Below are 14542 nucleotides of genomic sequence, written 5' to 3' on the forward strand. Positions count from 1 at the left end.
TTTGGTCTGCAAGCTTTTATTAAGAATGTTTGCATCTATTTTCACCAGGGAGATTGTCTTAAAATTCTCTTTTTTGTTGTTGTAGAACTTAATTGGTTTTGATATTGTGGTGATATTTGCTTCATCAAAAGAATTTGGAGGTGTTCTTTTTGTTTCTATTTTACAGAATAATTTCAGGGTATTGTGTTAGTTCTTCTTTAAAAGTCTGCTAGTAGTTTTCGCTGAAACCACAGGCTTTAAAAATTAAATTATTTATTGGTTTTTTTGAGACAGGGTTTCTTTTTGTAGCCCTAGCTATCCCAGAACTCATCTGCAAACCAGGCTGGCCTCAAACTCAGAGATCTGCCTACCTCTGCCTGCTGAGTGCTGGTATTAAAGGCAAGAGCCACTCCTGCCCCATCCGTCTGGCATCTCTGAGCTTTTTTTAATTGGGAGGTACTAAATTTGTATCTCATTGGCCATTATAGTAGAGACACTTAAATTATTTAGTTCATCTTGGGTTTTTTTGGGTAGGTCATATACTTCTAGAAATTCAATCACTTCTTTTAGCTTTTTCTGATTTAGTGGAATATAAAAATTTAGACTATCTCCCCCGATTAAATTTCCTCAGTGTCTGCTGTAATATTTCCCCTTTAATTCCTAATTTTATTAATTTGGGTCTTGTTTCACTTCTGGTTAATTTGGCATAACAAGACGCAATAAGACTAGGCACAAACTCTCATATCAAGACTTGGCGAGGTAACCTAGTAGGAGGGAAAGATTCAAATGATCAGGCAAAAGGGGTGCCCACTGTTAGGGACACCTCAAAAACTCCAAGCTAAACAACCATAACATTTATGCAGAGGACCTAGTGCAGACCCATATAGGCTCTGTGATAGCCACTTCAGTCTCTATAGCCCCTGTGAGACCTGCTTAGTTGATGCTGTGTGTTATATTCTCCTGGTGTTCTCAACCCCTCTGGCTCCTAAATCCTTCCTCCCCTTCTTTTTAAGGTTCCCTGGATTTGATCTGCCTAATGTTTGGCTATGGGTCTCTGTATTTGCTCCCATCAGCTGCCAGAGGAAACCTCTCTGATAATGATTAGGCTACCCAGAGTCTCTGGGCTGTCCTGCCTCTGGTTCCTGGCCATCCAGGAAGTGTCAGGCAAGGGCTCCCTCTCATGGCATGGGCCTCAAGTTAGACCACTCATTGGTTGCCCCAAGTATATCTTGCAGGCAGGACAGGTTGTAGGTCGAAGGTTTTATGGCTGTGTTGGGGTCCCAGTTCTGCAATTTCATTAATTTCTGCTCTGGTTATTTCTCTCCATCTACTGACTTTGGGATTAGATTGTTTCTATTTTCCTGGACCTTAAGTTTAATCATTATATTGTTTGTTTTGGATTTCCCTTTTTCTCTTTTTTTAATGTATGCAGTTAGAACTATAGAATTCTCTCTTATAACTACTTTAATTGAATCAAATTATTTGGGGGTATATTTGTCTTTTCATTTTCATTTAATTCTTGGAATTGAATTTTTTACTCTTGATTTCTTCAGTGACCCATTTCTCACTGAACAGCTTTGTTTACTTTCTATAAATTTTTATATTTTCTTCAGTTTTTCTTGCTGTTGATTTCTTGCTTGATTTGGAAATTTTTCTTATTATATATTTAGATCATATTCACCCCCAACTTACTCCCTTAAAACATCCCAGGTCAATCCCAACCTCCCTATTCCCCCAACTTCATTTTCTTTTAAAAATTTAATAAAAATTTAAAAATATTACCTCCAATTTGTATTGTTCATATATATACTTCTGGGTGTGGGACATTGACCATAGTATAGTCTACCTAGCAAGAGCAATACTTTTGAAGAAAACTAACTTTCCCTCCCCTGCCAGCCATAACTGTCCACAGCTCCTCAGTTAAGGGTGGGACTCATGAATCCTTCCCACTCCTTGATCTTGTGCAGGTCTTACACAGGCAACCATGGGTACTGTGAGTTCATGAGTTCAGTGGTCCTGTCACATCTAGAAGACACCTTTTACATGGGTCTTCCCATTCCTCCGGCTCTAACAGCATTTCTACCCTTCTTCCATGATAGTCCCTGAGCACTAGGTCTTCTAGGATTTTACTAAGACTATTTTTGCATGAAATTCTTTTCCTTCTTTTTAATATTTTTGGTTAGATTTATTCATTTTATATGTGAGTATTTTTCCTATATATATGTATGTGCACCACATGTGTACTCGGTACTCAAAGAAGTCAGAAGAGGGCACGGGATCCCCTGGAGCTAGAGTTCCAGATGGTTGTGAACCACCATGTGGGTGTTGGGAATAGAACCTCCATCTTTGGAAAGAACATGTGCTCTTAATCATTGAGCAACCTCTTCAGCCTCCTCTTCTTGTATATCTGTATTTATGTCTGTGATACATAAGTTTTGCCTTTTGGGGGAGTCCCAGGGTTCTTTCATGTTATATTTATACATTTAAAAAACTTTATGATTCACCTTTACTAATGATCAGTTCTTCTACTTTCTCTTCATAACCTAATATTCTGTCTTACACATGATCTGTTCTATTGAAGAGGCTTTCTACTGACTTTTTTATTTGCTTCATATTTTTTCATCATTATTTTGGTGTGGATTTTCTTCAGTATTTTTATCTCTTTATAAAATCATATTTTCGTGTCATGGACTGCCTCTCCCATTTCATTCAGCTGTTTGTGTTCTCTTGAGCTGTTTTCTGGAAACATTTATAATTATTCTTTTGAATTCTGTATCTAGAATTTTATATAAGTTATTTTGATTAGTGGTCATTAGTATGGGTTGCTAATTTTTGGAGGGGACAAGTTTTCCTGGTTTTCATGTTTTTGCTCTGGGATCTGGGTTCTATCATTGTCTAAGATTTGTTGCTATTGTCCTTGTTCTTTTAATTCAAGTTGTCTGTCTTCTTTCAGTGGATGTGTTTATAGCATTCAGGAGAGACTGGATTGTAGTTAGTATAGTTGTGGTGACGTTTTTGTCTGGTAGACTGGTGTTCCAGTCCCCAGGCTCTGTCTCCAGTCTGCCCCTGTGGGGTGAGTGCTTTCTCAGCAACAGTCAGTACTCAGTAGTCAACCGACTCTGACTAAACAGAGTAGTGATGACTGCAAAACAGACACTTGCTAGGTCCAGGTTAGTTTAGGAAGTAAAGACCCCTCTGGTACAGTCTGTGCTAATATTAGTGTGAGGGGAAGGAAACGAAAGGTGTGTAATCACCGTGAGTCTGGTGATAAGTGTTAGCTTGTTAGATGAGAAGTAGAGGAGAGGCATTCTTAGGAGTGGGGTAATTGGGGCAGAAGAAAAAGTGGTGGATGCGTGGGAGCTTTGGTTAGCATTAGACTTGTAAAGAGAGGTGGAGATATGTGCCTGGATATTGTGAACCAGGTTAGCCTCTGAGCTTTGGGAAATGCGACAGTAAGAGGAATGGATATGAGAAAGAGAAAGGAAGAAAAGGAAAGGAGAGAGAGAACCATTAAAAAGGAACAAACAATGGGGGATAGTGTTGGCTTCCTTCTGTGCGCCATTGTACTATACAGATAAGATATAGCTGTGGCGAAAGAGGCAGCTGGGTGGAGACAGAAGATAATGGACTCTGGGGAAGATGAAGAATAGTTGTAGGGGGTGAGGAGTAGGGTGGATATAAGAAAGTAAGATTGCAGGCCTGAATAATGGCTTTGACTGGTGGATCAGTTGCGTTGTCTCGCTGGTCCTGCTTTCCTGTTGCCCTTCTTCTCCTGTGGCTCCCAGAACCTCTCGCTTGTCAGGTTTTCTTGACTCTGTTCTGTGGTAAGTGGACGGTGCAAGCAAACCGTTCAGCTGAGGTTGCCGAGGCCTCATGGTGTCAGGAGCAGCAGGCAGCTATGAGGTGTCCAGAGTGCCATCACTTGGCGCTGTCGCTCTCCTCTCCTGCTTGCATGCTGAAGGTGGGCAGTCATGGGTAACCCCTCCCGAAACTCTTTTGTAGACTTTTGAGTAGGACTCTTTCAGCCAGTTTTCTCTGGGTAAAAACACTGCTATTGTGGCTGCTGACGCAGTAGCAAGTCCAGTCCAATAGCCAAGAAAGTTTGTGGGTCCCATAGTAGAGGAAGCTTGTTGGTCAGGGTGGTTTTGTGATGGGAGAAGTTGCTGATGGATTGGGAGAAAAACATTAACAATCTCTCTATTTTCCAGACTACAGCCATTCCCTCATAGCTTCCAGTTTGCCATCTTACCTGGAAGCATATTTTGAAGAACCATGTAATTGTATTACCTCTGACAGAGACACAGTATCCATACCAAAGAGTTTACTTTCTGAATGCATACATTACTTATTAGGTACGTTTGTTTTTTTAAAAAAATTCTATCTTTATAAATACAAAAAAATAAGCAACTGCAATCATGGATTTGTCTGTTTTGATTTATTTGTCCCATGGAACTCATTTTCGGAAGACCATAGTGTCCAGGAACCTCTCTCTGTGGATACCCACAGAGAAGATGGAGACTAAGCATGGTAGAAGGAAACCTGGAGTCCAACTCAGGGCTGCACAGTCTCAGATTGTTTGACTGCTCCGGGTACATTGCTTCCCTTAACCACAGACAAGCTAGGACAATGCCATGGAAATTCGGTCACAAAAGATTAGGGAAAGAAGTTTCAGCGCGACTTCTACAAACACTCTTAATTTAATTGTTTTAGATCATTATTTTACTGACTATGCTTTGTGGGCTCTTTCTTCAAACAAATTTCGGAAACATTATATTACGTAAAATTAAGTAGGTTTTCTTTCTTTTATTATTATTATTTTAATGAGGGTCTTTGCAGCATCTTGAAAGTTTTAATGTGCTTGTATCTTAAGAGAAAAAGAGTATGTTGTGCTATTCGAATTCATCTAACCCAAGCATCAGCCTTCTGAGGATCCCTATTCACGGTGCACTGCACGCAGGACGGGTGAGAGGAGATGCTGTTAACACGGTAGCTCTCCCAGCGTCTTGTCTCTTGACAGAATGATACGCCCACCTGGGTGGTAGTCACACTCTAGGACTGTGAAGAGGCCACACCTATGGGAGAAGCGCTTCCAGGGAAGAGAGATCCCGAAGGAAAGGCTTTGAGGGATGAAATGAAATCATCACTACGTTTGCGGGAAGCACCAGGGAAAATTGCTCCTTTACTGCAATTACTGTCAGTCATCTCTGAAGGTTAACTGAGCGGAGACGTGGCAACTCGGCCCCAGACAGAGAAGAGCCGAGAGAAGCTGAGGACAAGAGGAGGCACAGGTACCCTTTGGACAAGGGGGTCCTTCCGTGACGACACATGTGACAAGTACAATCTGGAGTCTCGGTGTGTTCAGGCCTAAGACTGACAAAAGAGGAGTGGCGATGGTGATCAAGAGACAGTTGGGGACCTTAGAGAGGCTCAGCCGGAGCAGGGTGCTGTCTCCCCACGTTAGCACTGTCCTCGGGGATTCACTTGGCTCTTAGAATGGTCCCTGCGACCCCCACGTCCCCCCTGCTTCTCTAAGGTCATCAGGAACCACGAAACCGGAAATCAGTTTTCTTTGAATTCTTTGAAAATGTAACACGTGAGAGAGATTTCCCAGCCACTCATCACACTAAAGGCATATTTTGAAAGCTTAGACAGCAAAGAACGAGAATTATTCTCCAAAGGCAGAGTGTGATTCTCCAAAGGCATATGTGATTTCCTGCTGCGATTAAGTTGAGCAGATCGGTTTTACATTTTTAAATTGCATCCTGTTTATTATCACATCAAAGCAGTTGACAGATACGTGTAATTTGAAAAAAATATTCGTCATCAAAACCTAGTACATGGGTATAACAGTTATTTGGTGTCCAGTTTGATATATGTAGCCCATGACTGCTCCGGGTGAATGGTAGCTGACTTTCAACTCAGAAGAGGCCCAAATCCACCATCAGACCGCATTGACTCCCTGGAGCGCTGCAGAGCCTTGTCTTCACGTTGGAGATCTAAGGCAGAGCCTAAAGCAGAGTTACAGGTGTTGAGCAGGGCTATGAACCAAGCCTGTGCCCTGTGCATCACACATGGCGACCTCCTTTTCTGGGGTCAGATTGCAAATGGAAATTGCAAGCAGCGCTTTGATTCAAAACGAGTGCTGAGATGTGGATGGGGAGAGGGGATGCCCTTCTTTGAGATGTGAGTTTGCTGCATCTGACACTCATATTTCAGCAACAGGTCAGACACATAGTCTTCTCCCTGCCCCCAACGGCCCGTCCTACTGAGTGCTTGCACACTTAAAAACAAACAGGCAAGCACTTAGTTAAAATAAAGCAATTCAACGCACACTTCCTCTAAGGATATTCCCACAGTAGTCACAATTCAGTGACTCCGCCGCTACTTTAATCTGCTGTAATTTCCTGGTTGGATTATAACCCCCTCTGGGTCATGAGCACCACTGAGAAAATGTTACCTGAACAGCTAGCTGTGGATGCAGGTCGGTGGTGGAGTATTTGTTCAGTATACACAGGTTTCGACCCTAAGCACCCCCCAACCAAAAAAAAAAAAAGATGTGCAAAGAGTGTTGTGTTCCTTTTATATTACAGGAAATGTTTTATGGTAAGAATAATTTGACTATTTGATGATAAGATGTTGGGGAAAACATTTTTTATTTTCTTTTATTGATATTATTAATTATTATTATTTATTATTGTTTTGAGACATGGTTTTTCCATGTAGTCATAGCTGTCTTAGAACTCACTCTGTAGACCAGGCTGGCCTCAGCTCAGTATGGCCTAGGCTGGCCTTGAAATCAGTATATGGCCAAGGATGACCTGGAACGTCTGAGCCTCTATCTTCCAAGTGCTAGGACTACAGTCCTGAACCATCACATCCTAGTTTGTACTGAGATAATATGAAAGAACCAAGAATGAGCAATGCAGGCAGGTCTTGTCTGAGCTTTTGCTTGGAGAAGGCTGAGCCTTGACAAAGAACTCACTTCCTATTTCCCAAAGAGTTTGCCTCAGAGAAGCTGTAATCATAAAGTTTTTCTTGGACAGAAACTCATGTTTCTGAGACAAGATCTTGCTAAGTTGTCTAGGCTGGATTTGAACTTGTGATCCTCCTGTTTCATCCCCTGAGCACTGGGAATATAGGCATGTATCACTATGCTTGACTCAAGACTGATTTTTGATAAGGGACTGTATATTTACTTTTCCCATATCTGATATAAGCCCAGGACTCCGAAGAGTGAAAGTAGATTAGTATGAGGTGGTAGATAAGTCAACAGCCCTAGTTTGATTTTTATGTGGTGTACTTGTAAGAAATCATCACATGGTTCCCAATAAATACATATGTAATACATACCATTATGTATCAGTTAAATAAAAATCAGAAACCAAGCATGGTGATGCACAGCTGTAATTATAACATTTGAAAGGCTGAGGTAAGCAGATGAGTCCAAGGCCAGCCTTGGCTACACAGCAAGTTTCAGGTTAGCCTGGGCCAAGTAGTGAGCCTATCTCTACAACAACAACAACAACAATAAAAAAACAAGATGATTGGAGATAGGAGGTTAAAGGAGAGAGGGGAAGATAGGGAAAGGGAAGGAGAGGAGAGTGCTTAGCTTTTGACAGAACAAGGAAAAAGGCTTTCAATGCCCTAGTATCTAAATGAAGCAGCGTCATTTGGTTACTGGAACTTTTCCAAAAACACAGGGTCTAGGAATGGTGTCCAGGAAAGGTATATGCAAAGAACTGAGTAGCACGTTCAGTTTTACCCCTTTATTCATGGTAGCGGTATACTTCCACAGCCCATAATTTTCTTTGGAGTAGCCCTGAAATAAAATATATATATATAAAGGAACATGAGAAGTCACTCTAGTCTAATCCCAAAACTTTATGTTTTCTTCCTTCTGACATCAGTGATGTAAAAGATGAAAACTGTTACCATGCATATATTCAAACAAGGACTCTAGATGGAGGTCTTGGCCCTCCATCCTCTGGTAGAGAGTGGAGTCCCAGGGGCTCTTCTAGCCCACCTTTACCTCTTTGAGTCCCCTGATCTGCAGCCGCCAGACCCCTCCTGCCACCGAATCCCTGAGAAAGACCTGGAGGCAGTACAAAGCAACCAGCATCATCAGCCACCATTCTGGTCTTGCCACTCTACCCTCTGGGAGGAGGGGGAGAGAGAGAAAGAGAGAGAGAGAGAGGGAGAGATAGAGAGAAGGGAGAGAGAGAGAGAGAGAGAGAGAGAGAGAGAGAGAGAGAGAGAGAGAGAGTATTAGCACAAAAATAGACAGGTAGACCAATGAAATCAAATTGAAGACCCTGACATTAACCCACACACCTATGAACACCTGATCTTTGACAAAGAAGCTAAATTATACAATGAAAAAAGAAAGCATCTTCAACAAATGGTGCTGGCATGTAGAAGACTACAGATAGATCCATATCTATCACCATGCACAAATACTTAAGTTCAAATGGATCAAAGACCTCAACATAAATCCAGCCACACTTAACCTGTTAGAAGAGAAAGTAGGAGGTACCCTTGAACAAATTGGTACAGGAGACTGCTTCCTGAACATAACACCAGTAGCACAGACACTGAGATTGACAATTAATAAATGGGAACTCCTAAAACTGAGAAGCTTCTGTAAGGCAAAGAGTACAGTCAACAAGACAAAAATGGCAGCCCACGGAATGGGAAAAGATATTCACTAACCCCACATCTGACAGAGGGCTGATCTCCAAAATTTACAAAGAACTCAAGAAGCTAGTCACAAAAACACCAAATAATCCAATTAAAAAGTGGGGTACAGAACTAAATAGAGAATTCTCAATAGAGGAGTCTAAAATGGCTGATAGACACTTATGAAAGTGCTCAACATTCTTAGCCATCAGGGAAATGCAAATCAAAACAACTCTGAGATACCATCTTACTTATGTCAGAATGTCTAAAATCAAAAACACCAATGACAGTTTATACTGGAGAGGATGTGGAGAAAGGGGAACACTGCTGGTGGGAGTGCCGACTCATACAGCTACTTATAAATCAGTATGGAGATTCCTCAGGAAAATGGGAAACAGTCTACCACAAGATGCAGCAATTCCACTCTTAGACATATATCCAAAAGATGCACATTCATACAACAAGGACATCAGTTCAACTTTGTTCATAGCAGCATTATTTCTAATAGCCAGAACCTGGAGGCAACCTAGATGCCCCTCAACCAAAGAGTGGATAAAGAAAATGTGGTACATTTACACAATGGAGTACTACTCAGTGGAAAAAAATGAACAATGGAATCTTGAAATTCACAAGCAAATGGATGGCACTAGAAGAAACCATCCTGAGTGAGTAACCCAGTCACAAAAAACAAACATGGTATGTACTCACTCATACATGGATTTTAGGATTTTAGACATGGGTCAGGGAATTGCCAGCATACAATCCCACTGCCAGAGAGTCAGGGAAACAGGGAGGACACTAAGTGAGAAAGGAATGGGACAGGATCTCCTGAGTGGATTGCAAGCATACGGGGAGGGGAAAGGGAGCTGGGAGAAAGAGAGGGAAAGAAAGACGAGGGGAGAGGAGGACATGGGGAGCAGGAAGGCTGAGTCGGGGGAAGAATAGAGGCAAGAAGGATGAGAGATACCATAATAGAGGGAGCCATTATAGGTTTGAGGAGAGATATGGCACTAGGGAAACGTTCAGAGAACTACAATTATGACCCCAACTAGCAATCTAAGCAATAATGGAGAGGCTACCTTGAATACCCTTCCCCAATAATGAGATTGATGACTACCTTATATGCCCTCCTAGAGCCTTCATCCAGTGGCTGATGGAAGCAGAGACAGACAACCACAGCTAAACATTACACTGAACTGGAACCCAGTTGCAGAGAGGGTGATGTGATGAGAAAAGGGGTCAAGACCGGGCTGGTGAAACCCACAGAAACAACTGACCTGAACAAGGGACAGCTCATGAACCCCAGACTGATGGCTGAGAGGCCATCATGGGACTGATCCAGACCCCCTGAACGTGGGTGTCAGTGCAGATTTCTTGGCAATCTATGGGATTGATAGATAGTATTTATCCCTGGCATACAAATGGACTTTGGGAGCCCATTCCACATGGAGGGATGCGATCTCAGTCTGGACACATGGGGGAGGGCCTAGGCCCTGCCCCGAATGATATGACAGACTTTGGAGATCCTCCATGGAGGGCTTCACATGGGGAATGGAGGGTGGATGGGATGGGGGCTGAGGGGGGTTGGTGGGGGCGGGGAAAGAGAGGAGGGAGAGGGAGCTGGGATTGACATGTGAAGTAAACTTGTTTCTAAATTAAATTTTAAAAAAGGTCTCTAGATGGGTTTTCCCCCCATAAGCATTACTCCAAGGAAGACAGAACTTCCGAACATAGAGCAGAGCTGCTACATCATCAGGCAAAACTTTGATGAGTACCAGTGATGAGTCTAGGCAGATGCCAAGCATCTCCTTCAAGTTGACCTTGGAAATCCTTTTCCTTTTAAGCCCTCTCAGCAACAGGCACTTATCACCATTTTAACAAGGTGGTGGGAATACAACAACTGTTGGTATCCAGGCTAGAGAGAATGCACCCCAGTCCTAGAAGGTGGGATCACTGTGTGTTTGGGGGTGAGACGTTAGGGAGAGGAGAGAAGGAAGGAAGAAAGAAAAGGAGAGAGAGAGAGAGAGAGAGAGAGAGAGAGAGAGAGAGACTAACACCTCACCCAGATGAATAGTGAATACCAAGCAGATACTTGTCACTGTCAGTGAGAATGGGGTGAATACATTTCACTGGACTGGGGGACGCCCAGGATGGGAAGGCTGTTTCAGATGGGGCATAGAAGTAATCGTCTCTCATGTTTACTGTCAAGTGCAGTTACATGTAATTGTACATGACTTACTGACATTTGACAAGGCAGGTATATTAATCTCTTCAAAGAGTTTAGCAAAAACTCCAAGCTCTTGTGAGTAAGCCATCTCTTTTCCTGCATTTCTATTTTGGCTATCTCAGAAGAAAGTAGTCCAAGGATTTTTCTAGGACCAACATGATATTTCTACAAGGAAGAGATAGACCTTCACCTACCTAAGTGGAAGCATGTTTTGATGTTAGGTGTTATGATCCCTTCCATTGTGACACCAACACTAGGCAGAAGGGGTGGGGCACAAACACACCTAGGGTTGATTGGCATGTGGAAGCTGCCAGGATCATGCAATCGTTAATTCAAGGATTTAAGTGTTACCCTGTGAATGCCAACATAGTGAATCTGTATATCACTCTATTAAATAGACAAAATCATTTTCTCTTTGTGAACAGAGTAGTGAAATATATAGCCATATGGTATGGCCACAAAAAGTTTAAGCTTGAAAACTGAGTCTCAGGCAAAAGAGTCACAATAATCATCATTGCAATATTCCAAAACCCATGCTGTGTTCCCTCAAATTAAAAAAAAAACAGATAAAAAGTTCTAGTTTCTAATTACTTACAAATCTAACTTTAGGTTCCATTTTGGCAATAGCTCCATTTCTGAATTCAGATATGTCTATCATAGTTGAATTAAATAATCAGAATGTTGTAAACTCTATGTGTATTCCTGCATCTTTGTGAAAGATGAGGATCGAGGTTTAAATTGCTGGAGCAAATATAAGTGACACCTGGGGTGAAGAGTAGTAGTTATCTGGACCATGGTGTCTGGCAGTCGAATATAAAAACAGAAAGCTTGCGGTCAGAGGTTTACTCTTTTGCCTTTTTACCATACTTCCGGAGAGGAGAAGTGGAATGGTGGGGCACATGGAAAGGGCTCCTGTGGCAGAGTCAAGAGATGGCAGGCAGCACTGGGGGCGGGAGGAACCCCAGATGCCAAGTGCCATGATTGTGGTGGTTCTAGTAGAGACAGAAAAGGGGGAGCCAGTAGAGGAGCAAGAAGGGGAGGGTAGGAAGGAGGGAGAAGAGGATAAAATAGGAGCAGGGGGCACATAGTGCTTTGCACAGGTCTGGGCATAGCCTGCCAAATTGTTTGTACCACGAGAGAAGGATTAACCTGATTAAGTTACAGAGTTAAATTTCTCTCTCAATCAATGAAAGCATTATCTCTCCCTTCTGCGGTCAAAGATCTGTCTGTGGACCCAAGGAGAGACAGCAGAGAGCCTTAACCAAAGCACGCCCGCATCAAGAATTCGCAGAAGGCCCTTTTCTGCTTCCTTTTTTTCCTTTTGGAGTCAATGAGATTCAATATTTAAATTTCATTATGCAATTAGTTATGCATTTCTACGTATTCTCATAATCATACCATTAGATGAGATAGGCCTTTTGCTTCTATTCTTCAGATGAAAACACAGGGTTTGGAGGAGGGGAATGACTTATCTAAAGTCACCAAGGGCAGGTTCAGATTCCATTTCTTTGGCTGTAGGCCAGGGTCCCCATGGCTATCTGATTACCTTTGACCAGCCACCATAGACACGTCTGCTGTTTCCCTGGGGTCAGTACTGTTTGACATTGATGCCGGGAAACTTATCCTTAGCGTGGGGGAACGAGTGCCAGAGACTTGTCCAACTAGCACTTCAGAGTCTTTTTTAATTGGTTTTTTGAGATAGGGTTTCTTTGTTTAACAGCTCTGATTATCCTGGAACTCACTCTGAATAGACCAGGCTGACCTCAAACTCACAAAGGTCCTCCTACCACAAAGATCCACCTACCTCTGCCTCTCAAATGGTGGGGTTAAATGTGTGGGCCACCAAACCCAGTAGACTACAGGATCTTGAAGAACATCATATGGAAACCCCTCACACACACTTCTCTTGCTCATTAAAGTACTTGATGATTTTTTTTCAAAAGCACCTATTATGGTTATTCTATGTCAGGTAGAGAAAATGCCAGAGACGGAGTGCTTTCTTCTGGGATAAGATACTGTTTTAGAACAGGCAAAGGATAAGAGCGAATAAGAACAAAGAGCAAGTTCGATTCAAACAGTGTCATTTGGAAATAGATTGCCTTAAGTCAACACAGCTTTTCAGCTCTGTTACTGGAGCTCTGGGAAGTCCCAAGTACGCCTCCCATGGGACAGACCTTCCAGCGAAGGCCCTTTAAGCCGGGAAGGCAGAGGCCCCGGGGCAACAGATGCTCGGGCGGGCACATTCTCTCCAGCTGATGAGGGTATTTAATGGGTACCAGCCTTTGCTTTGCTCACCACTCACTTTTCTCCAGAGCAAAGCCATTTATCACGTGGACCCGAGTCTCCTAGAATTTCAGCCTGCCATTCCGGGCACTGGTGAGGTCCTGACCATATGTTCAGAAATAAAAAAGATCAAAGAGCTAATAAGTGGTGGTCAGCATGCCTCCAATCAGAACGAAAGGAGAAACAGAACACGCGCAGCAGTCTTCTCTGCAGCAGTGGTGCCAGCACAGAGCCAAATCGCTACCACACCAGGAACGGCAAGCTGTGCTCGGAATCCAGCCTATAAATCACGCGGTGCAGATGTCGCAGAACACAGAGGGCAGAACAAAATAGCAAAAATACCCACCCGCAATAAAATCACTGCTCTGGGCCCCAGCAGACAGCAATCAATGCCTTATTGACTTGGCAGGTTTTTGAGCAGAGCATCAAGAACTCTGTAGACCATTTATGTTCAACTCATTCGTGCAACGGGCGCATTACTTGAACTTCAAGATGGGGCGAGTCACGAGACTTTGGTCCAACTTGCTTCCTGGAAACAGAAACAGGGTCGATGAGCAAATGTGATATTTAATGTTCTGGGTCCCACTGTCTTAAAGTCTACCTCAAAAACATCTCACAAGGAGGTGGGCAGTTTATCCACTTGCTAGGCAACCCTCCCCCCAGCAGAGGTGCCAGAAGGAGAAGTCCAAGGCAATGGCCTTCCGGTGTTCTTGTTGAACTTCTAGGGAGTATAAGGATGGATAGGATGGAATACAAAGAAACACTCCAAAGACATAGTAACAGGTGTGACAAAGATCTGGGTAAAAAGATGAACCCAAGTGTGCCTTGGGCAGAATGCTAAGTTGTATGGGATAATGACTTGGACTCTTAGATGCCCAATCTTGGAGGACCAATGTCCAAGGCACGCAGGAGGAAGAGCTTTGGTTATTGAAGGAAAAGAGAGAGGGCAGGAATGTGAGTGAATTTTAAAGCCTATGTGGATGCTAGACTCAGCATGGTGATGAGCGACAGTGAGCTCCCAGTCTACCTGCCCAGATCTGGGGTGGAAGTCAGTGGATTGTGTTGTTCTGAGTTTTTTTAAGTGCCCTTGGAGGTGACAGGTCTCAAAAATATGGTTTGTTGTATACATGTGCTTCTGTCCTACCACAGTGCCCCCAAACTGCATCACAGAAAAAAAAGGTCAAACAGCAGATGATACCATGTGTTCACCAGGGATTTCATCTTTTCTTCAATCACTTAATTGGAAAAGTGAGAGAATAACTTAGAGTTAAGACCCATTCTCATCCCCATACTCACTGGACTCTACAAGCTACAACTGCACCATAGTTCTTCCCGCTTGCTTCAGGCAACATTGACTCACTCCTTCCAAGATGTGGA

Source organism: Mesocricetus auratus, unplaced genomic scaffold (genome assembly GCF_017639785.1).
Source record: "Mesocricetus auratus isolate SY011 unplaced genomic scaffold, BCM_Maur_2.0 Super-Scaffold_100009, whole genome shotgun sequence".
NCBI classification, from domain to species: Eukaryota; Metazoa; Chordata; class Mammalia; order Rodentia; family Cricetidae; genus Mesocricetus; species Mesocricetus auratus.